Source organism: Mustela erminea, chromosome 3 (assembly GCF_009829155.1).
Source record: "Mustela erminea isolate mMusErm1 chromosome 3, mMusErm1.Pri, whole genome shotgun sequence".
NCBI lineage: Eukaryota > Metazoa > Chordata > Mammalia > Carnivora > Mustelidae > Mustela > Mustela erminea.
In genome coordinates, this window is record NC_045616.1 from 69553153 (window position 1) to 69577285 (window position 24133).

Sequence of the window (24133 nt, forward strand, 5' to 3'; positions counted from 1 at the left end):
CTTCTGAAAACATATTAATTACTAGTATTGTACGAAAAAGCTTAACCCCTGTGTAAATTTAAATACTGGCATTCTTATCCGCATTTTACAAGTGAGGAGGGGCAGGTGTAGAGGTAGTAATTAAATTGTCCAGGGTCACCCATCTACAAAAAGAACAGAACCCTTAATAGTATGCTTTGGGTAATTTACCGAGATTGCTTTCTGTAGTCTAATGAAGGATCGATTTGACGAATGTTCCTTAAGTATTGAAAGGTGGGGTGGGAAGATAGAGTCTGTATTTATAGCATGTAAAATTCAATACAGATCCATTCACATCCTAATTAACTTATTTTTATTTACTTCACCTAATAAGGATAATACTGTGTTAAAATGCCTGCCCCCTTTCAAAAAAACAAGTACCTCTTAGAATAGTATACTCAGCATTTCTGGTTTTTAGGATTGCTGAAGGACATCATTTGTTTTTGAACTAAACGGTATACTTGTGAGGGGTGCCAGCACATTTTATTCATCTCCTGGCACACACTCTGTCCCATGTCAAAGTTTGTTGATCTGAATTTAGAATTTTCCTATTTCCAAAATAATTATCTTCATTCTCCAGTGGCATATTTGTTTCTAACCCCCATTTTTTCCATATTTTACCCACTTACCACAATACTTATTTTTTGTCCCCAATATTATTCCCCTTAATAGAATTATCTGTAAACATGTTATACATTTTGAATTACTCCATTTGGCCTTTTTTTTTTTTTTTCCTGTAACATCTAAAGTCTGTTCCCTGATTAGCACTCTAAGATTTTAAATATACATAAAGGATCTATGATGTCAACTGCTTGAAATACCCTATGATGAAATAGAACAGCAAATTTTATCCGAGAAAAAAATGCCTTTCTTCTACCTTACTAAATTAAAATATTGAACTCAACTCAACTATCATTTATGCTCCTGACCTCCCAATCTAAAGTAGACCCACAATTACCCTCACCTAGAATATTCTGCTCCTTTCCTTCAGAACATCTTTAAAAATCAGGATATATTTTAAATAAAATGTATTAATATAAATCCAAAGAGAGCAAAGGTCATGACTTTTCTGTTTACCGTTTTATACTAAATAATTAGCATAATGCTCACATATAGGAGGCATTCAATAAATACAGGACAAAGCAAAGAGTTAATTAATAGTTAATAAAATCATTGCAAGTATAAGCACAGGGGGTGAAGGCATCAAATTCAACTGGGGGGAATATTTCTAGAAGGCTTAGTTACCATTGCTGACTGGAATAATCAGGATTATTCTGGGCTATCTTGAGAAGTCCAACATATTACCTGCTACTCAACTCCACGCCAGCCAGTGATAATGTACAGCATCATCTACAAAGCGCCATCATAGCCATGTAGCTTGGAAACGGCTTCAGAGAAAAGCTGAGAGCTACTATGGGAGACAAAGATCCTCAAGTGCTTTGCTCTGCCCTGGACCAGGGATGGGGATGAAGTGGGGGTTGGCGAAGGCAACAAGAAGACTTTGGGTTCAGGGAGTAGGAAAGGAGAAGTCTAAAGCTACAAGTTTTGATAATTCTGTAATCATGCCAAACAGCTGACACCTAGTCAAGAAAGACCTCTGGTGACGGACTACTGACAAGATCTTACCCTTTTCCCAGAAAACCTGAAACCTGGAATCACATTGGAAGGATCTCTTATCAACCCCACATTTGAAGGGAACTTAGTCTTTGGTTCCTTGACAAATAATCCAATTCACAGTATGACAAGGGTTCTCATCTTCAATTTTCCTTTTCTGTCTGCTCAGTCAACTTGGGAAATCAGTCTTTGAGCATGTAAGTGATCTAAGCTGGCAGTCTCTTTCGTGAGCTCACCCCCTTCTCTACCAATGTGGGACTCAAAATGGGAGGGGATGTGTTACAGCTGCCTTGTGTGCCGGAGGGACAGTCACTTTATAAGAGAAGCCTGTCGTTCAGATAGTCCATTTTCCTTTCTACTTTGCAGGGGAAAGAAGTTTTAAAAAACAAAACAAAAAGCCCACAGATAATTGGCTATTAATGTATTTTCACCCGTTTCAGTTCCAAGATTTGTCCAGACATCAGAGGTCACTACCTCAAAAACAGGGGATTCTTGAGACCCAGCCCTATGATATGAAATGCTCCCATGAAATCCCATGGCAGTTCATGAACTAAAACTAAACTCCTATGAACTAAATTAAAATTCAACTTCCTTTTCCTATGGGACGCAACCAGGTTGGGTAACATGCCCAAGCTTTAAGGGTTATTCTGTGTCCTGCCATAGAAAATACTCCACAGGATTGGCAAGGGTTATGGCAGAAAAGAGTATGCCCTGTAGAAGTCTCACCAGAATAATTCTTCCAGAAAGAAAAGACTGCAGGGCAAAGTGATATTGAGCATTAAAGCGAGCGGGAGGCTAGCTTCCAGTATCTAGATGGTGAAATAAAAAGCTTAAAATGCTCAATATCCCTAAGTAATCAAAGAATGGGGTTAACCCATCCCCTTGTGATTTCTATGTAAGTACAGACTTGAAATTTGATGCACTTTACCAGAAAAGGCCGAGGAGAGAAATGTTCATACGCTTTTCTTCGTGTGGAGATGGATACAGTATGGGAATTTAAAGCAAGTTTGCATTCCTCTATTTCAACATTCTCGTGACAGGTTGGGATCAGGCAGAAACTTAGGTCTGGTCCAAACCCTACAGGGACCATAAAAGTCACCCAGGAAAAAAAAAATATATCTATTTTCCAGGGTCCTACTTCTTCTAGGGCAGAAACAACAATAAAGAATTCAGAGGTGAAAAGAATTAGTATGTCATAAAAAAATAGGAAAGAAAAATAAAATACTCTCACATTGACTATCCCCGGGAGAATTTACTCACATACTTAAATTTATGCAGCAAGTTACCAGGAGCCTCATAAATACTGGACCCATAATCAAATTGTAATCATTCATTTTATTTACATTTCATTAGGGGGCACTAAGGTAATGATCTTCGAAAGATTTCACTTGCAGTCAAGGAAAGAGGAAGTGGATGTCCTGGGGGGTAGGGGAGGAGAGTGCCTAAGAAGGGGATGTCATTTGTCCCAAGGGCACAGAATTACTAAAACTGTTTAAAAAGTGACCATGTGCTTTATGCATCTCCCATGCATTATCGCATTCTCTATTATTTTTACTCCCCATGTTACATGAGAGGGAAGACCTGCATCTCTCTGACTTGAAGAACTCAGACTGAACTTTGAGCAGGACGTGAGAAACAAACAACTTCCGTGAAATAGAGGCTGCAACAGTAATTTCCTAGACAGCCGGAATATTCACCATATATATTACCACCTGTCATTTACTGTTGGCAAAATGCATGACAACCTTTCAGGCACTTCCAAAGCAATTTGAATAGCTGCACCAAAGGATAGAGCAACGATACACTGAATAAAACATCCCGTGCCTGCATCCTTCCTTTGAAGGCTGTCGGCCATACATTTTGAATAACCTGAAATGAAGATCAAAAGGGAACAGGAACCATTTATTTATTTATTTTACCAGAGGCAATGAATGAAAAGAAGGTGAAATTAAGGATTAAAAGAAGTTCACCTATAGGCAAACATCAAGACTCTGTTCCCAAGATTCATAAAGTGCAATGATCTCGTCTAAGTCACAAAGCCATGACTGACACCGTGGCAGAACACGAAGCCACAGCACCAGAAAGAGCTCAAGGAAAAGAAAGCCTGGCGCTCCTTCCTTGGACTCTTCCCCCTCAGCAGCGCCCCCCGTGTGCCCCCATTCCGCAGGCATAGCTCCTCCCGAGCTCCGGCCATGAGCATCACCGCGATTCTCTTCAACACATCAGCCTCAGAGTGGCTCCTTCCTCCTGCAGGGATTCCCTGGGTACAGTTCATGTCTCCCCTCTTTCCTCAAGCTCGTCATCAAGACAGGAGGAACCTGATGGAACTCAAGAGGGGCAAGTGGAAAAAGAGAGGCTGCCTCGTCTTTCAACTATTCCACCTAACATGTAGACTTTGGTTGGGTATAAACAAACCTCAGAAGCTAGCTTTTTATACAGACATTAAAGAAAACGAACGGAAGGATTTAAAAAAAATTGTCACACACGTTCACTCTCAACCCACTGTGCAATTTCAATGGAGCCACCTAAAAACCTGATAGCACTAGGTAACTGATTCACTCTAACAGGTAATTACACTAACAAGATTCTGTATGTAGCATATGACATAACTACCTAAACAATAAACTAAACGTGATCTCAATTTCTCAGAGCAGGAAACTGTTCCTACCGCTGAGGAAGGGGCTGCTCCTGCCCTCCCTGTGTGGCCCCGGATCTAGGGCACTTTTGTCTCTGTGGAGGTGCTCCACACACCAGTTGCAAGGTGCCAGGAACTCTGAATGCCTCTGGGGGGCTCAGGGATTAGGACCTGAGGGGTTCTGGATTACTCGGAAGACAACCTTCCTGAAAGTATGTGTTAAGTTGGATTCTATGGGACAGCCCAGGAACTCACCATCACATATAACATAGCTTCCCTGGGGAAACAGGTTCACAGGTTTTCAACAACTCATCTAGATCTGAACTGGTGAAAAAGAGCCCATAGCTGTTCATGAAAACAACCAACAGAAAAAGAGGCTCTCAGAGACTTTGTCTCTAAGGTTTTGTGTTTGGCTTTTGAATTCAGTGGGAGTCTCTGTAAACTAGGTTTTGCTCTGACTCAAGTCTCTGTAAAACTAGGTTTTGCTCATCTGTTACATGGAGGTCATAACATCATGCTTAGCGACCAGGAGGTAGTCAACAGATGTTCACGCTTTCTTTCCCCGTAGAAAAATTGTATAAGCTTTTTTTGCCGATAATATGGTAGGCAGAACTCTTAAATGACCTCCAGGAGCTTAAACTATTACGTAATCCCCTCCCTGTCCACTCTGACAGGCAGACCTTTGATGATGATGGAACGTTATTCCCATGGAGTGGTTACTAATCAGCTGACTGTTATTCAGAAGATGACACTGGGTGAGTGGACCTGACCTAATCAGGTAAATCCCTTAGGAGACGGTGAAGCGTCAGAGAAATGCTTCTACCTGCCTTGAAGACAGTGAAAGCCACTGTGAGCTAGCCACTGTGAGCTTACCACTGCGAGGAACCAAATTCTGCCAAACATTTGAGCTGGGAAGAGAACCCAGCTGAGCCCTGTCCTGACTTCTGATCTACAGCATTGTGCGATAATAAATGGGTGTTGTTTTAAGCCATTAAGTTTATGGTAATTTATTACACAGCAATAGAAAACTGAAACAGAACACAGCTATAAATTTATGTGTTTCTATAACTCTAGGGAAAAGAGGCATCAGAAATAACAAAGTACACACATATTAGAAGAAGAAAGAGAGGGAGGAGAAAGATTTGAGATGTATTGTGCTAGACACTCCGGCAGATACTGAACAAATGTTAACTCTTATAAAGAAAGAGTTTTATTTAGAAAGTTCTAGTGTCTTCTATTACTCTAAAATAAAGTTTCTATTTCAAGCCCAATTACCACCAACTTAAAACTTTTTACTTCATTATCATGATAGAAATCTTTTTTAAATTTTTCTAATTTTTATTATGTTCTGTTAGTCGCCAGACAGTACATCATGAGTTTTTGATGCGGTGGTCCATGACTCATTGTTGGTGCTCCATGCGATACACGCCCTCCTTAATACCCTTCATCAGGCTCCTGACAGAAATCTTTTAACCAGCAAAAGGATGTAATCAAATCATGGTTTGAAAGTATTTTATTTTATTCATTATTTTCTTTTAGATTTTATTTATTTGAGAGAGAGAGAGAGAGAGCATGCAAGAAAGAACATGAGTGGGAGGAGGGGAAGAGGGAGAAGCAAACTCTCCACAGAGCAGGGAGCCTGATGTGGGGCTTGATCGCAGGACCTTGGGATCATGACCTGAGCTGAAGACACACTGAACCCAGACTGAGCCACCCAGGTGCCTTGAAGAATTTTATTTTTATTTATTTATTTATTTATTTTGAAGAATTTTATTTTAAGGACACTGAGAATGACCCAATAGTAGGTGATTGTGACTTTGGAAGCACTATACAAAATCAAATAGCACGTATCACATAGGCCATTCAGAACCAATTTTTTTCTACTGGTGGAATAAGTATAAAAGAAACACCTTTTTTTAGAAATTGAGGACACATAAGTCCATATGACAATGCAGAAGGCAACTGGCTGCACCAAAAACATTCAGAATAATCTATGAATTACGAACTATTTTTAAGTGGCAAAAATCAGAAAATACCCACATCATGTTTTGATAGAAATCATACATATAAAGTTTAATAAATTTATGGAGGAAAAGTGGGGAAAGCGTTGCCTATATTTTAAAAGGTCTTGACATCTATGCAAGACATGTAAAATTAACATCCCAAGAACACTTAAAGTCCCTGAAAACTGAGAGTGACTTTCCAGAGAAAACCAGTGAATGTAAAACACATCTGTGTGACTTCAGAATGAAATTTCCATCATTTAGCATGCTCTAACTCTGATTCTAAAAAAAAAAAAAGCACAAGCACCAAGCATAGACATAAAACATTCTGAAATGCTTCCATAGGGAAAAGACAGCAGTTTTTCTGTAAGCACATATTGGTAATTGGTAGTCCAGTATTTCAGGAGATAGAATGGATAGAATGGAAATATTCAAATAATAAAAAAAAATTTTAAGTACTTTTACTAATGATATTTGCTTAAAGACAAAAAAACACCAGGTAGTGAATTCACTGTGCCATTCCATTAAGCAAATGAGCCTTTTGGAATTTGCTAGTATCTTAATTTGACAAAAATGTATTTTCAACTGTTAGGCTACAGATTCCAACAAGAACTATTTAGGGACCCAAAAGATCCCTGCAGTCACTCCTTATTTCTTAAAAGCAATAACAACTTTAGGTAACAAGAAGAATCTTTAAATAGTCCTTATTCTCAGAACCTGACCTCTGCATTTTCATGTTTGGTAACTATTTCTTCAAAACTCTGCATGTTATCCACTGTGTGAAAAGCCATGTTTTACTAGAAATGCTAGCCACATTTATAAGTGCTTGCTCTGACCTAGCACAGGACATGCATTACCATACTCAATTCTATCAGGTATACATTCATCAAACTCATTTCATTAATAAGGAAATTAAGACCTACCAAAGATTATTTAACTTATCCAAAGTTAGGTTGGGTGGTACATGATAGAACTGGGATGGTCAATCTCCAAAGCCAAAATAAGCAAATTATCTTTAACTGTCTTTCATAAGAAACTGTAATGAAACAGAGGCATGATTATGTATCATGGGTACTTTACCATGACAGGGAAAAATCAATGGAAACTTTTTGTACATATATATATGCCCATAATCTAACAATTTTAGATTTACAAGGTAACAACATTCTTGCTTTCTATCATACATAGACACACTCTCATATGAGTATCAACAGTGATACCTCAAACTCATGAAAGATACTGTCTACTTAATTATACCTAAATAAACCCTTAATTTGCTAATCAGATGATGTTTATATTAATCTCTAGGTCTAAAAGAATCTGCCAAAATTAATCCAAGACCAAAAACAAAGTCATAAAGAAATTTAACTGATAACAAAGTTATCTCTAACACTCTTCTCAAACAAGCTCAATTTCCAGCGTAATGATAAGATATATGGACACACAAACTTATATAGAGGACAATATGGAAAACAGAAAATAATAACTACAGTCTCATGAAAGTGGCTCAGAATCATGATGTGCAAACTTTTTTTTATCAACTTACATAGTCTTCTAGTATATAATTTCCATTACACAAATCCACATTCTCTTCTGCTAAAGAAAAATAGCATAGTAATAAAATGCTTTATACACACATCTAGAAAATATGTTTGTAATGGAGATAACAAAAGTTGTAACTCACATACAAAAAATACAAACTGATTAAAATACTAACCCCAGAGACATAACAGCAAACATATGAATAGATATTTCCCAGAAAAGAACATCTCAATAGCAAACTAAATGAAAAGATAATAAAATGTTTTGTTAGTGAAAAGTGAATTAAACTAACAATAAAGTATCACTTTACACGTCAAGTGGCAGACTATAAACAGTGTCAAAATACCTATTGTTGGCAGATTATGGAAAAATGTGGCTTCTCAAATTGTTAGCTAGTGGAAATACATGCATACGTTATTTCTTCTGTCAGGTTCAATTTGGGTATTTTCTATTAACCTGTCCTCCACATTACGAATAATGTCTTCGGCTGTGTCTGTTCTATTAAAACTGCCCATGGAATCCTTAATTTCAGAAATTGTATTTTTCAATTATCAATTTTTCTACTTGCTGCTTTTTCTCCCCCACAAATTTTAATTCTCTGGTGAAATTTTCCAATTTTTCATTTTTCTTCTTTAACATACTAGTCACACTTTTTTTTTTTTAACATTTTTTTTAAGTCCCTAAATTCTAACTTAAATCTTTGGGATAGCCCTTATGGGCAAAGAGTGGGTCTTTGCCCCAACTCCTCTCTAAACTCATGTCTGGAACATAAAAATTAGCATTCTCACTGTAAAACCAACCAAAACAATGTTCTTCATATTAAAAAGGAATAGTCCATTAAATTTAGGCAATTTAGTCATCTCTGGAAGCCACTGTCTCTTTCTGGATGGCAAGCAACCCTCGAATATGAAGAAGGGAAGGCATTTGGTGATAAAATTACCATGTAACTTAAAAGAAATTTAGCTATATTCCCTATTAAGTGTAATATTTCTTACATCACAGAGTATGTTTCACACTAACACTTTATATTTATCATAGACACTAGCAGCATTCCAGGAACAAACCACCTACCATGACTATTATGTGATGCTTACTTGGGAACAGGAAATATTGGAAAAGACCAATACCAGAAAAAAACAACTGCTATCCAAATGTGATATAATTTTGTATCTAGAAAGCCAAACAGAATCAATTAAAAAACTACTGGAGTTAAAAGAAAAGTTAAGTAGCTTGGACAGATCCCACATATATAAAATCCAATAGTTGCAATACCAGTAAAAACAAAACAAAACAAAAAAGACTTATTTACAAACCCTACTCACATAAAATTAAATAAATGAAAATACTCCAGAATAAATGGTTCCCAGAGGGGAAGTGAGTGGCGGGGAAGATGGGTGAAACAGGTGAAGGGGATTAAGAATACACTTACTTTTTTTTTTTTTTTTTTAAGATTTTGTTTATTTATTTGACAGAGATCACAAGTAGGCAGAGAGGCAGGCAGAGAGAGAGGGGAAAGCAGGCTCCCACTGAGCAGAGAGCCAGATGCAGGGCTCTATCCCAGGACCCTGAGATCATGACTTGAGCCAAAAGGCAGAGGCTTAACCCACTGAGCCACCCAGGCACCCCAAGAATACACTTATCTTGATGAGTGCTGGGTGGCATGTGGAATTGAAGAATCACTATAATGTATGCCTAAAATAATCTAACACTGTATGTTAACTCTACTGGCTTAAAATAAACTTTCAAATAAATAAATAAATAAACACTCCAAGATATCTTAAGGAGAAATATATGTGATCTGTTAAAAAAAAAACCAAAACCAAAAACCAAAAAAAAAAATTTTTTTTTTAGAAAGAGAGATACCAGAGTCATTAAATTAATAAATGTTTCTAAAAGGATAAAACATAGCTTAAGATGACACTTTCTTCTAAATGAAATGTATGCTTTTAATATTTCACTTAGGGAACTGTGGCCTTGTAGGTGAACCCCAAACACAATTCTAATATTTATGTGGAAAAAAAATGAATAGATGAACTTTATCACTTAAAAGTCTGCAAAACAAGAGCAAATATGGAAATATGTCTATAGTTATCAAATATAGTATAGTCCTAGTTAAAAGAAATATGGATAATAGAGAAGAGATAAGGCATATATTAAATATAAGACACAACAAATTAGTGGGGAGAAAATTATTTAGTAATGGCAGGAGGGGTAACTGGTTAACAAAATGGGAAGAAAACTGTAACCTATGATGTAATAAAATAAATTACAAACACACTTAGACAACATTTATTTTGTGCTCCTAGATGTCAGACACTGGTAGGTACCAGAGATGCCAAGATGAAAAGACAGTGGAACAGTCTAAGAAACAAAGGAGCAGATAAGAAAGTTCACAGAGGCCCCCAGTCCCGTCTAGCTGGAAGTACTTATCATCCTAAATTGAATGAGCATTAGGAAACTCGTAAAGTACCATGTGTGCCTTATTCCCTGCCCCCCACCCAAATGCCTTCACACACAAATGCACAGTGTCTGGCACACAACAGGTGCTCACATTTTTATGGAATAAAAAGATACAGGGCACCTGGGTGGCTCAATGGGGTAAAGCCTCTGCCTTTGGCATGATCTCGGGGTCCTGGAATCGACTCTCTGCTCAGTGAGGAGCCTGCTTCCCCCTCTCTGTCTCTGCCTGCCTCTCTGCCTACTTGTGATCTCTCTGTCAAATAAATAAATAAAATCTTTTAAAAAAAGATACAAAAGATGCTACAAAATAACAGGACTGCTTTTCTGTGTATGTTTCCTGTATAAAAGCATCGGTTCTTGTCCTTCCACTTCCAATGTTGGAAAACCTACTGTAATTTGTCACTTGCAGAATGATCTGAGGGACAGAAGGAGGAGTTTTCATTAAAGAAAATGAGAATGTATTTTTCATGTTTCTCAATCTATGCCAAATTCTGTCCCGAGGAGGGAAATGGTAAAAGAGGTGGTCAAGGTACAGACAACTGAGTAGGGAAAAAATGGTTTAAAGCACTTCTGAGAAGCAAAGAAGATACTGCTAAAGATTGTGAGCTTAAGACCAACCTAAACATTTCAGTATTACGACTTTCTAAAAGCAAAGGCTGGCAGCAGACGTGCTCAGAGATAAAGAATACCTATGAAAAAGAAACTGGCAGAAAAAGAAAAAAAAACTTTCCCTAAAAAGAAAAGAAAAAAAAAAAAGAAAAGACTTTTCATTGAGTTACATCCCAAAGGCATTTTACTGTACATGTTTAACACACCCATGTGAGGCTTAACATACACCAGGAACTGCTGAAGTGCTCATAGAAATATTACTTCATTCAATCCTTATAATAACCCATGATTCAGGTGCTATTATGACATTCTTCCATAGATGAAGATACAGAGGACAAGAGATGTTAAGCAATTTGACCAAGGGTATGTAATTATGAAGTGGTAAAGCCAGGATTTAAATTCAGGCTGTTAAAAATAAGTTTCCATTGATAGAATTCATCCCAAATGCATGGCCACCAAATTAACATGTTCTTCTTTTAAGATGGGAATAACAGAATATTCAGAAATAAAGGGAAGAGTCTAAGCAGTGAGGAAGACCTGAGTGTGAATTCTCTATCAATTAAAAGCTGTGACACCCTGGACAAGTTAAATAACATTTCAGCACTCTGGTTTTCACATCAGTTAAATGAAGACAAAACAACCGAGCCTCAGAAGTAAGGACTGAGAGAAAAATATCTACAGAGGAGCACCTGGCAATGGGGGACCACAGAGCTCTGGGCAACTTGCAGCAAATGTGGCAACAGCTGCATGACCACTGAGGGTCACAGGGCATTCTGAGCTGGCCACGCTCACTGTGGGGGTCCCCCAGGAAAGAGAGGGAAGAAAGCACAGAACTGGAAAGATGGCTCCAAGAATTTAAAGGGACTGGGGGTTAAACAGGTAGGAAAAGGGCACAAAGGGCAGATTCAGTAGGTAGCAAAGAGGTTTGCAAGGTTACAATATAATTGGCCTCCATAGGCACCTTGGAAGATGCTACTTCCCCTTTCAAAAGTGCTAATAATGACACAAGTACATCACCTTCTACGGGAAAACATGGCACTGCACAGTATCAAAAATCTAATGATGAAACGCAGACATGAGGAAGTCTCTTCTTAGTCTCCTCTGCATGTAAAATGAATAAAAAAAATCAGAAAGGGATACTCTGAATCCCTTTCTTACAGTGTACCTGTACCACTAGGAACTGGCAAAAATTGATTGGCACCTAGCGTGTTCCAAGCACTGTGCAGAGCATTTCTGATACATTATCTCACCGAAGCCTCATAATGGTCTCATTTCCATCATCCTCATTGTAACAGAGGCAAAGTAACATAGCTACAGAGTAGGAGAATTGGGCCAGAAGGTAACACCACCAACTGAAAAAAAAAAAGCCCACGATTTTATTTATTTATAAAGATTTATTTATTTATTTATTTTTCAGACCAAGAGCGAGCACAAGCAGTGGAAGTGCAGGCAGAGGAAGAAGCAGGCTCCCTGATGAACAAGGAGCCTGATATGGGACTTGATTCCAGGACAGAGCCACCCAGGAGTCCCCGCAAAAGCCGATGATTTTAACGACAGCAGCTACTACTTCTAAATACAGAGGTTTGGGGGAAACCTCTTCAGAGAAAATATGGAATCACTAACTCAAGAGTACCATTTCTCCACCCAGTGCAGAGGTCCACCACCTTTTAACTCATTAACACATGACTGGCCCGTCCCCACCCCTGCCCTTGGATCCTTCCTTTGTTGCCAGGTTCATTATTTGCTGTAAGTAATGCAGCTAAAAGCAAGGCTGGGTTTTGTATAAGAAACAACCAAGCCAAAACAAACAAACAAACAAAAGCCACAAAGCTTAGGTGCAAATACTTATTTCGGTAAAAAACAGAAAGACAAGAATTAATTGAACCCAAGCTCACCTATTTCAAGGATAAATATTAAGTCAACCTACTTAAAAACCAAGTCACATCCAAGAATACACTAAAACTAATTTGTACCAATTTTGGCCCTTCGTGTATTCTATACCAGTGCTCCTCCTCAAACTGGAGACTAAAAATGACTGTTAGGGAGATGAATATTAATGCAGTATAAAAATTTTTGTTGACATTTCACTGCGAGTCTTAAAAAAATATGAACTCTGGAATGACTATCCTTTAAATTCAGACTGCTCCATGATTTCAGTGCCATGTTTCCATCTGTGGTAATGATCAAGTTGGCCCTGTATTACCATTTCAATTTTCCAGAGCTAATGAGAAAAAAAACCAGAGTATACAAATAAGAGTATACAGAGTATACAAATAAGGCGAGGGCCAAATGATATTATGGAGCACCGAGGAACCATTGAGAAAGGCTTTCTGTCAGGAAAGTCACAGCAGAACTGAGCTTCACACTGCATATGATAAATATGTCAATTCAAAAAACAAACAAATGAAGGAAGCAGGTAGCATACCAGCCAAGAGAGATTTTGTTTTAGCCAAATATCATCATTAATAAGTAATATCAGGAGCACCTGTGTGACTCAGTTAAGTGTCTGCCTTTGGCTGGGGTCATGATCTCAGGGTCCTGGGATGGAGCCCTGAGTCCCACTCCCTGCTCAGCAGGCAGTCTGCTTCTCCCTTTCCCTCTGTCCCTCCCTGCTGCTCACGCACTCTCTCTCTGTCTCAAGTAAATAAATAAAAATAAATAAAAATCTTTATTTAATATTAACAGGTAATATTAAATCAATACTATTATTGTAAATGCCAGTTCTTTTTTTTTTTTTTAAGATTTTGTTTATTTAAGATTTTGTTTGACAGAGACACAAGTAGGCAGAGAAGCAGGCAGAGAGAGAGAGAGAAGAAGGGAAGCGGGCTTGGCAGCCCGGTGGGGGGCTCGATCCCAGGGCCCTGGGATCATGACCTGAGCGGAAGGCAGAGGCTTTAACCCACTGAGTCACCCAGGCGCCCCTGTAAATGTCACTCTTGGTGGTTTTGTTGTATTTGTTTTAATTGCAGTGGTGACAGTGAATCTGAGTTTGTATCTGGCTTTTTTCTTCATATATAATAAAGTATCATTAAACTAAATATATTTACATAACATTGTAGCCGTGAAAACATTTCTTTTTTATGGAAGCTTATACATCCTTTAAAGTAAAGGAACAGGTCTAAATACAGGTTCAAATCCTTGAACACCACAGGTTTGAACTTCATGGGGTCACTTATACACAGATTTTTCTGGATAAATACAGTATGGTACTGGAAATACATTCCCTCTAAGATTTTCTTACATTTTTTTTTCGCTAGTTCACTTCAAGAGTATAGAACAAATATACAAAATATATATTAATCTATTGTTTATTTTATAGGTAAGGCTTCTGGTCTATGGCAGACCATGTGGAGACAGTTCTTGGGGGTGTCCTAAGTTCTATGTGGATTTGTGACTGCCCGGGCATTGGTGCCCCTAACTTCTGCGTTGTTCAACGGTCAACTCTACATGGGTTTGCACTGAAATCCGTGAGCAGTTTCCCACACACTGCTGCCCTGCTCTTGCATACTCCACGCAGAGCACGTGTGATGCAAAGCATCTTACCACAGGATGCTTACCACGAGAAGGGAAAAATGAAACAAGATGGGATCAGGAGGGAGACAAACATAAGAGACTCTTAATCTCAGGAAACAAACTGAGGGGTGCTAGGGGGTGGGAGGGTAGGGTTAGGGTGGCTGGGTGATGGACATTGGGGAGGGTATGTGCTATGGTGTGTGCTATGAAGTGAAGTGTGTAAGCCTGATGATTCACAGACCTGTACCCCTAAGGCAAATAATACATTATATGTTAATAAAAATAATTGAAAGAAAGAAAGAAAGAAAGGAACTAGCTTAACACATAGTTAGACAGAAACTTTGACTTCTGCCAGCCAAGGAGGCATGGGAGAGTCCTGTGAAAGCTATGGGAAACATATACAGGTTCCCACATAATGTCAGCGATTTCAGAAAGCTGTCAGGTGTCCAGAGTGAAAACACTTTGTTGGAAAATAAGTATAGTTTAGAAGAGGTGCTTTATTCTTTTTAATTAGTAAGCAACATGCAACCAGGAAAGAAAGAGTGGGGACCAAAAAATCGAAACTACTTGGATCACCAAAAGGGATCAGGAACAACTAATAGGTTTGGGTGAGAAATTTTTGCTCAAATAAAGGTATACACAATTCAAAATCTCACAAGCTCATTTTCAGAGAGTCAAATTTAAAAAATACCTCATCGTCACTGAAATATTTTTATTGGGAAATTTTTCTACATAAAAGGAGCACGTAAGTACAATGCAGGCAGAGCAAATTATCAGAAATATGAGTACTAAGTCTATTCCAGTTAAGAGATATGGGCACAATCTATGGGTGGCTAAATATGGTAATAAATGATAATGAACTTCAGATAAGCAAAAGCCACCTTAGGCTTTGCAAAAGCCAAAGAATTTCTGGCTTCCCAGTATCTGTGGGTTTCAAAATATGATATCTGTACAGATGAGAATTAAAGGATACATCTATCCAATTGGAAATACTGATGAAGAGTTGTGCTTACGGGTTGCGAAAAAACCAATAGGTAATATTTTGAAAACCCCAACACAACATTTTGTTGAAATTTATTTCAGCCAAGTGCAGACTTTGAATAAATGAAAGGACTTAATTGCTAAATTTCATGGTGTGTCATAGAGAAAAATACCCAAATTTCATTCTACCAAAGATTAATAGAAAAATCATAATAAAAACTCCAAATTATTTACATAGCTTAAGTAGATATCAAAGATTGCAGACATGCTCTGAGGAACACAACTAATCATCAACCCACGACCCATGCACAGCTAATTACCACCCAATACAGTGAAAACCTTCACCACCTATTCAGTTTATAATGTGGCCCTCACATCAAGGTTTTGTCATTTTTGGTTTTAATAAGAACCAGTCATGCAGGGAATTTAATTCAAAGTGCAAGCACAATTTTAACATTAAGTTTATTTCATCTCCTTTTTTTCTCCACTTTTTCCTTTTTATTTTCAGAAGAAAGCAAACTGTGTTAATTCCTGAAATACACAACCTACAATGGTGGTCGAGAGTTCTCTATCACCTCCACTTGTGAAATCCAACTCTCCAGCTAGAATAAAATAATAAAACCAAAGTCTTCTACAGAAAGGGCATCTTATGAAATCGCCATTTGAGTAAGCAAACTAGAGGTTAACACAAGACATCCATTTCTTGGCTTGGCCTCCTCTCTCCAAGCCCGGGAATTCCAATGAAAAAGCCAATCTCATCTAGAACTGAGGAAGTTTTTGTCATCTTTTCTAGGAAAGGTGGAAGAGCTTTCCCTGATCAACACTGCCTCGCTACTCATCTCTAGAAACCTCTCAAATAATTCCAACTTTAGTTTGACAGACTTAACTACGAAAAAGCCCTCTTGGTTAAGATTTTATGAACAGCAATTAAGAATGGACAGGTAATAGAAGATAGTCCATATTTTCTATTTCTTACTGCTAGGTTATCTTTTGGAGATAACATCCATATCACCACCATCTCCAAAAAAAGAATGCTGGATACACACCCGTTTTTATAGCATTTCCATATTTTCCTGAAGATAATGTGACTTCACAGTTCCTTCCATGCACAGTTCACCCTTAAACAACACAGGTTTGAACTGTATGGTTCCGCTTATATGTGGATTTTTTTTTTTTATAAATATAGTACCATACCATAAAATGTATTTTCTCTATCTTAGGATTTTCTTATTAACAACCTATTTTCCCTAGCTTACTTTATTATAAGAATATACCAATCTGTGTTAATTCACTGTATATATTATGGGTTAGGCTTCTCCAGCATTAGGCTGTCAGTAGTTCAATTTGGCGGGTAGTTAAAATTTATACTTCAATTTGTGACTGCACAGGGAGTCAGCACCTTTAAACACCTTGCATTAAGGGTCAACTGTGCTTTAAAAAAGTGGCGAGGAGCGCCTCGGTGGCTCAGTCAGTTAGACATCCAACCCTTTTGGCTCAGGTCATGATCTCATGGTCCTGGGATCGAGCCCCACATGGGGCTCCATGTTCAGTGGGGATTCTGCTTAAGATTCTCTCCCTCTCCTTCTGCCGGTCCCCTTAACTTGGGAGCATGAACATGTTCTCTCTCACTCTCAAATAAATAAATACATCTTTTTAAAAAGTGGTGATACATCATCAGGTGTCTGTATCCCCATACTGGTTGGAATTTCAGTGGGAAACTGAGTCCTGCATTTGAGAAATTGAATGGCGTCCCTTTTTTTTTTTTTTTCTTTTTTTTTTTTAAGATTTTATTTATTTATTTGAGAGAGAGACAGTGAGAGAGAACATGAGCGAGGAGAAGGTCAGAGAGAGAAGCAGACTCCCCGTGGAGCTGGGAGCCCGATGCGGGACTCGATCCCGGGACTCCGGGATCATGACCTGAGCCGAAGGCAGTTGTCCAACCAACTGAGCCACCCAGGCGTCCCCAATGGCGTCCCTTTTCTATAGTATCTTAATATACACAATCTTTCCAGGAAGCAACACAGCTTTCAGTAGACTCTGAATATTTTCGGTGATGGAGGCCAGGGACAGATAGTATGGATAAACGAAATACAAATAATTTTTAAAGCTTCTAGATTGCTAGAAGCTTTACAATCTAGGAGCTTTAGAAGATAACAACTAGAAATTAATAAATGAAAACCAACATAATGTAATGCTCAATCTCTTTTTTTTTTTTTTTTGTCCAGCTGCTAACTAGAGTAACTTCATCAGGAATGCGTTAAGAAAACTGTAAATCAGAGTTAGCTAGGCTCCTTTTTACCAACCTCATCACTCTCCATTCTTCCAGTCAATTAATCAATCAATCAATCAAGGAAAGAAGACATTTATCTAAAACCAGGGCAGAAATTCCTCTCCTTCCATAAAAAATTAGGATCCTGGGTGGCTCAGAGGGTTGAAGCCTCTGCCTTAGGCTCGGGTCATGATCCCAGGGTCCTGGGATCGAGCCCTGCATTGGGCTCCCTGCATTGGACTCTCTGATCGGCGGGGAGTCTGCTTCCGCCTCTCTGCCTGACTCTCTGCCTACTTGTGATCTCTGTCAAATAAATAAATAAAATCTTTAAAAGAAAAAAAAAAAAAAAAAAGAATTAGGATCCTGATATGTGCCCAAAAGGCAAACACACAATTGATAAAATCAACAGCTTGAGGGGAAAACGGGGTACTAAGGATATGAGGTTACGAGTGAACTTTCAAACACTCTGCTAAACGTATGAAACCTGATAAAAATAAGGGAAAACATGCTCAGCGAGAAAAAAATGTGACATTTTATATACTTCAAGTATAAAAGGAGAGCATTAGTTGTCTTAAAAGTACCTCAGGCAGGAGCTACTTTTTAGGGTCTCACATCACTGTGACTTGGAGACACTGAGAAAATGACTTGGCCTTGTTAGAGCTAAAGTTCTGAGCAGCGGTGTTTCCCCGAAATCCGGACCTCCATGAAAATCGTCATGCCTAGGGCTAGCCGTGAATCCAGAGCTGCAGAGAAACATGAAGAGTTCAAGAAGGCTGAGGACAGCCATGGCAAAACCTTGATTTATCCCACGCAGCTGCACAAAGTATGTCTTGCCCATAGCACCGGTTACTGAACCTTAGTCCTGCCCCAGCAGCTGGGTAAATGCCCATCATCCCTCCTCTTGGGCTGCCCCCGTACGGTCTCCCAAAGCAGCCTCACCCATCTTGGCTCCCTCCCTATTCACTGCCTTGTACAGGACAATCAGATGCTGAAAGCATTGGGACCCCACCTATGAAAGCAATTCTCTACTTTCTTGCTTCATACATTCCTCAAGAAGTCAAATATATGTTATCAGGCAATTTTTCATTCCTTGAACGATTAAAAAAAAAAAAAAGGTCAAACGTTCTAACTATGGCTCGCACACTCCTCACTGATACGCTCCCAACCTGTCCACATCCTTTCAGTTTTGTCCTTTTTGTTCGCTATCAACGACACACACCACTGACCCAAGGAGAGTCCATGTCTCATTGAAGCTAACTATTAGTCCGTTTTGGAAAGCCAGATAATTTCCCTCTGGTGTCGGCTGTATTAACTGTCTGAGAGCTATACTTTTTATCATTGATACGGCACGTTCTTTTCTGTTTTCAATTCAACTCTCTAAAACAATGGTAAAAAGCAATGAAATGCTCACATCAGTGTTGTACTGCCAAGATAGGGATGCTGCTGAAAGTCAATGTTGGCTGGCAGAAAATGGGTATGACTAACACTGTCTACACCATTAGGAAACAGAGTTCTGAGTAAATAAGGAAGCAGTTAAGCAGGATACAGTTTCACAATCTTCTCTTTGACTTCATCTAGAAGGTGCCTTAGGGGGAAAAAATGTCATGGGGCACAACAGACTAGTCCTTCTTTAGGTCTTGGGAAGAAATTCTCCTTTCTTCCTTTTCCTTGGACCAGTCTTTTCTTCCTGAGATACTGTGTACTCTATAGGGCAGTGATTGGGGTTCCTGTGGAGAAGATCTCTGGATCAGTTAGGATTAGGCACAGCTGTAACTGTATATGACTGGTAACCCACATATGTGGCTTAAACAAAACAGCTTACTGCTTTCTCAGAAGCCCAGAATCCAGTGTTGGGAGTGGTGACTACCAGATGGTCAGACTCAAGAGACTTGTACCTTCCAGTTCAACCATCCTTAGTAGGTAACTCTATCCTAATGGTCTCCTCAGGGACCAATATGGGTGCAGGAGCTCTAGCCAACACAGATGCATTCCATACTGGAAGGAGGAAGTAAAAGAAAAAGGATTCCAACAAACTGTGTTATCTCTTGAGCAACTTTAACTTAGATCTCCCTGGTCAAAATGTAATACCACCATAACTCTATCTAGCTGTGAGGTAAGAAGTCTCCTTAGGCATAGTCATTTAATTGAGCACATTACCATTGTAATAAAAATCACAGTTTTATCTGTGAACCAAAATGCAATCATGAATACCGTGCACACAGCTGGATATCTCTGTCCGTGTCTCTGCCAGTTTTCATTCTGGGCATGAGCCTTGTCTTGAGGGACTCCTTGAAGCACCTGAAGGTCCAACCTTGTTCACTAGACACCACTGCCAAGGATGGCAGTCTCCAAGTAGGGAAGAGCACACTGGTTCCGCGTGTCCTTTTGCACCTTCCCCCAAGCACCCTGACAAGGCAGGGAGAAGGCCATCAGTGCCTCCAGGCCTGCCAAGATGCCTATACCCAGCTCATCTCAACAGCATACAAGGCAGTACTCTAAAGGTACATCTTGAAAGTTAAGACACCAGATCACAGTTGTCAGAGAAACAATGTGACAAATCGTGAGAGGTTTCCAGGTCCATCCACAGAGGACCACTTCACAAGTAATGGAGCAGAAATAGCAAAAATAGTATTCATTTGCCATCATCTAAAGTGGAACTGATTGGATTTCTTTAGATTACTCTAATGAGGTGTAGAGGAGAGCCTGGATGGAAAGAAAAAGGAAGAGCAAGGACCAACTCCTACTTCCTGCTGGCTTTGTTCTCTGCCAAGTACACCCTTCCAATGCTCTCTCCCGAACAAGCAACTTGTCTTTGTTTTTCCAGTCAGAGGAGTCCAGGAAAAAGGAAGGGGACATTGCACAGACTACTACAAGCTCGAACAGGACAGTACTTCCTGGCAGGGGGAATCTGTCTTCCACATTTGAGCAGGAGGAATAAGAACAGAGGGGCTTTTTGAATTGAGCTGCACACCTCGGAAAATACTTAGTCCTAACCCTCAGTACCTGTGAATGAGACCTTTATTTGGAAATAGTGTCTTTAGAGATGATCATAACGGTGAATCCTAACCCAATGACTATGTCCCTATGAAAGGGGAAGACTTGGACACAGGAAGAGTCATGCACACAGAGGAAAAGCCTGGTAATGATGGAAGCCAAGATCGAGGTGATGCATGTACAAGCCAGGGAGCGCCAGAGTGCCAGCCAACCACAAGGATCTGGGAGAAAGACCTGGAACAGATCCTCCCTCACAGACTTCATGAGGAAACAACCCCACAGACCCCTTCATCCCTGACTTCTAGCCCCTGGAACTGTGAGATAAGACGTTTCTATTGTTTAAGCCATCAAGTTTGTTTGCGGCACTGTGTGATAGCCGCCCCAGCACACTAATACATGGGGTGACGGGATCACATCCACTCACCTCCGTGAGCCTGGGGCAAAGCTCCCTTTCTGTCAAATGTCCACACCTCAAGCTACTTGTCAAGGGCCACCGTTTTCCACGACCATCGTTTATGTAACTGAGGCTCCAGGCATGCATGTTCTATAGGGTGGTTCAGGACTGTTCACCAAGACAGTATGAGAATGAGGGGTAGCCACAGGACCCTCCACCCTAACGTGGATCACCTACCACTGTGACCAAGACAATGAGAAGTCAGACACTGCACGGTTGGATACCTATGTGTCAGAGTCTGCTGACACTATACCAAGAACTATACCAAGAGGTAACTGCCAAAGCTTCTGCAGAGACAGAAGTATCTGAGTCAAAGGAAAAAATGAGAACAAAGGACCAGCACAGAAGGCCCTATAATCACTTCTCGCGATGAACAGGTTCACATATGAAAATGTATTCTCTCTGTCAATCTCTCTCAAACATGTTTCTCTGCTTCCATAACACCTCTCCTTTCTCTCTCTCTCCTGGCCTTTCTGTCATAGCATGGGGCTGGAAGACACTGGAAATGGAAGAGGCTGAAAAAGCTAAGCCTTTTAATAAATAGAAGTGAACTGGAGGAAGTCTCACTTCTATGCACATCCACTCTCTTTTATGGTTTCTAATGAAAAATCTAGGAAGGGAATAGTATAATATACCCACCTGGTTATCAACAACCACTCAACTTGACATGTCAAAATTAAATACTGTTGAGGCCCCTGCTCCCACTCCATGATCTTGGCTCCCTTCCTTCCCTGAAGAGGTAACCACCATCACAAATTTGGTCTTTATTATTCTCATACGTGCTTTTACTCTTCTCATACACGCTTTCACACACTACACTTCTACCACAAAAACAACCCACCTAAAATGATGGTGTTCTTTGGCCACATTACCCACTGGTTCCCTTTTTTCTCCCTCTCTTTTCTTTCTCCCATCTATCAGGAGAGTAATTATCAGAAAAATGTATTCAAAAGGATGGCAGGAATAACCACAAACAGCTATTTTTTATTCCTGTCAAAGAATATCTATTTTATTCACCTGTGTTACTTGTTCCCTTCCCCTACAAATCTGTGATATAATGAAATCAAGCCGGAACAATGGGAAGTACACTTTGAATAGGTATCTATTTCTCGCACTCAATTCAGATTGGTAAATGGAAATGTACATCACTTATGCTTAAAATTCTCCTGGAGAAAAAAACTGAACGGATAAATTAGAAGTTAGGATAGTATTAAATTTATATTGCACTTCTTAAATTTATTTATTTATTTATTTTAGAGAGAGAGAGATAGAGCACGCAAGCAGAGGAGGAGGGAGACAGAATTCCAAGCAGACTCTGTGCTGAATGCAGAGCCTGACCTGGGCTCGATCCCAGGACTCTGAGGTCACGACCCGAGCTGAAATCAACAGTTGGACACTGAATGGAGTGAGCCACCCAGGCGCCCCTTGTACTTCTTTACACAGACGACTAGAAAAACACTGAACTATTTCATCACTTTTACCAGTTTCCATAAAATACTTAAATGCAAACAATGAAATAACACTGTGCTAGACACAAATAAATTAAGCTGACAAGCCAACATCTATCATATTTGGAGCACATCACAGTCTTTTTTTTTTTTAAATAAAAAAAGGATTTTATTAATATTTATTTGAGAGAAAGAGAGCACAAGTGGAGGGAGGGGCAGAGGTAGAGGGACAAGCGGACTCCCTGCTGAGCATGGAGCCCGACGTGGGGCTCAATCCCACAACCCCATGATCACAACCTCAGCCAAAGTCAGATTCCTAACTGACTGAGCCACCCAGGCACCCCGAGGAGCTTACCACATTATTAGAAGTTGGAACAACTTAATGTAGGAATTCAGGAATTGCTCAGTCAACTAAAGGGTTAGTCAATGAGAGTGTTAAGCAGCGGGGGAAATAACGGATTTAAAAACACACAAAATGGTATCTACAAATATTTGTGGCACAACTCTGATACACCAGGCATGGTTCTAGGCACCGAGGATACAGCAGGGGCCCAAACCTCCTGGCCCTAGGGAGCCTCCATTCTAGCGGGACAACGTGCACAAAGGTACTCTAATGATACATTCTGAGCAACTCTGGGAAACCCTCCCTGATCAATGAATCACTCCACAAACCACAACATGGCTAAGGAAGGCTGCAGTGCTGGTTTCGGGGGAAATCTGAAAGAGCCCCAAGTGTTAGAGCAACACAAAGAAAAACTGTTCTACTCCCTAAATGAATATGTCATCTCTTTGTTGACTATGGGAACCTATTAAAATGTGTTGTGAGAAGTGATTTTTCTGCACATAAGAACTAAAAGCTTCCTTGAACCTAAACAAATACTGCCAACAGCTGCAGAAAAAATGTGAGCATTTTTTAGTTTTCTGGAATGAATTACACAAAGTAAGGAAATGCCTCAGTACCTAAACAAGCATACATGACCATGAGTAACGGTCCAGCTCGTTGCTCTCCTGGCTCTTCGGTTCAAAGGCACAGAAAATGTGCCCACATTTTGAGCAGAGTACTCAGTTCACCTATGACTGGTCGAAGCTCCAGAAAGTACTTCCCTGCTGGAAGAAAAACGCGCACCAAAGAATCAATCATCATCAAGTAATGAGGAGTTTAAAAAGAGCCTGAAGAGAAACAGACTAAAATGCTTTCAGGGACTATCTTTACATGGTGAGATTATGGATGAAAACTTCTATTCTTTATACTTTTCTACTTTTCTACAAGGAAATAATGAGAAAAAATGATAAATGCTTTATGATCTGAGAATTTTCACGGCAAAATAAAATGCTACTCCATTTCTTAAATGCTAGGAGCCTCTAACACTGTAGACACCTAAAGGAAAAATTATTTAATGCATCAAAAGACATAAGTGAAAGCTACATTCGCTGCTTTTTAAACTGTCTTTCCTTTAAGTGATAAGATAAGGGGTAATTTCAAATGCGTCTTCTCCCGGCTGTATTTTCTAGTTTTATGATGGTCACCTGTGTGACTAATAGTAAGTATCATTTTCTATAAAGACCAGTTGGCTGTAACTTATTAAGATATTA

At 39.4% G+C, this 24133-nt stretch overlaps 1 protein-coding gene and 1 long non-coding RNA gene across 7 annotated transcripts in view; both read right to left on the reverse strand.

The window, feature by feature from the left end:
* The window catches only part of MAST4 (microtubule associated serine/threonine kinase family member 4), a 552196-nt gene that overhangs the window by 225425 nt on the left and 302638 nt on the right, over positions 1–24133 (reverse strand). The window lies entirely within an intron of this gene.
* On the reverse strand, positions 700–15731 carry LOC116586296. The gene is made up of 3 exons (XR_004283970.1): positions 15721–15731; positions 11586–11592; positions 700–5679 (listed from the first exon to the last, which is right to left on the reverse strand). It is a non-coding gene; the product is annotated as an uncharacterized LOC116586296 (long non-coding RNA).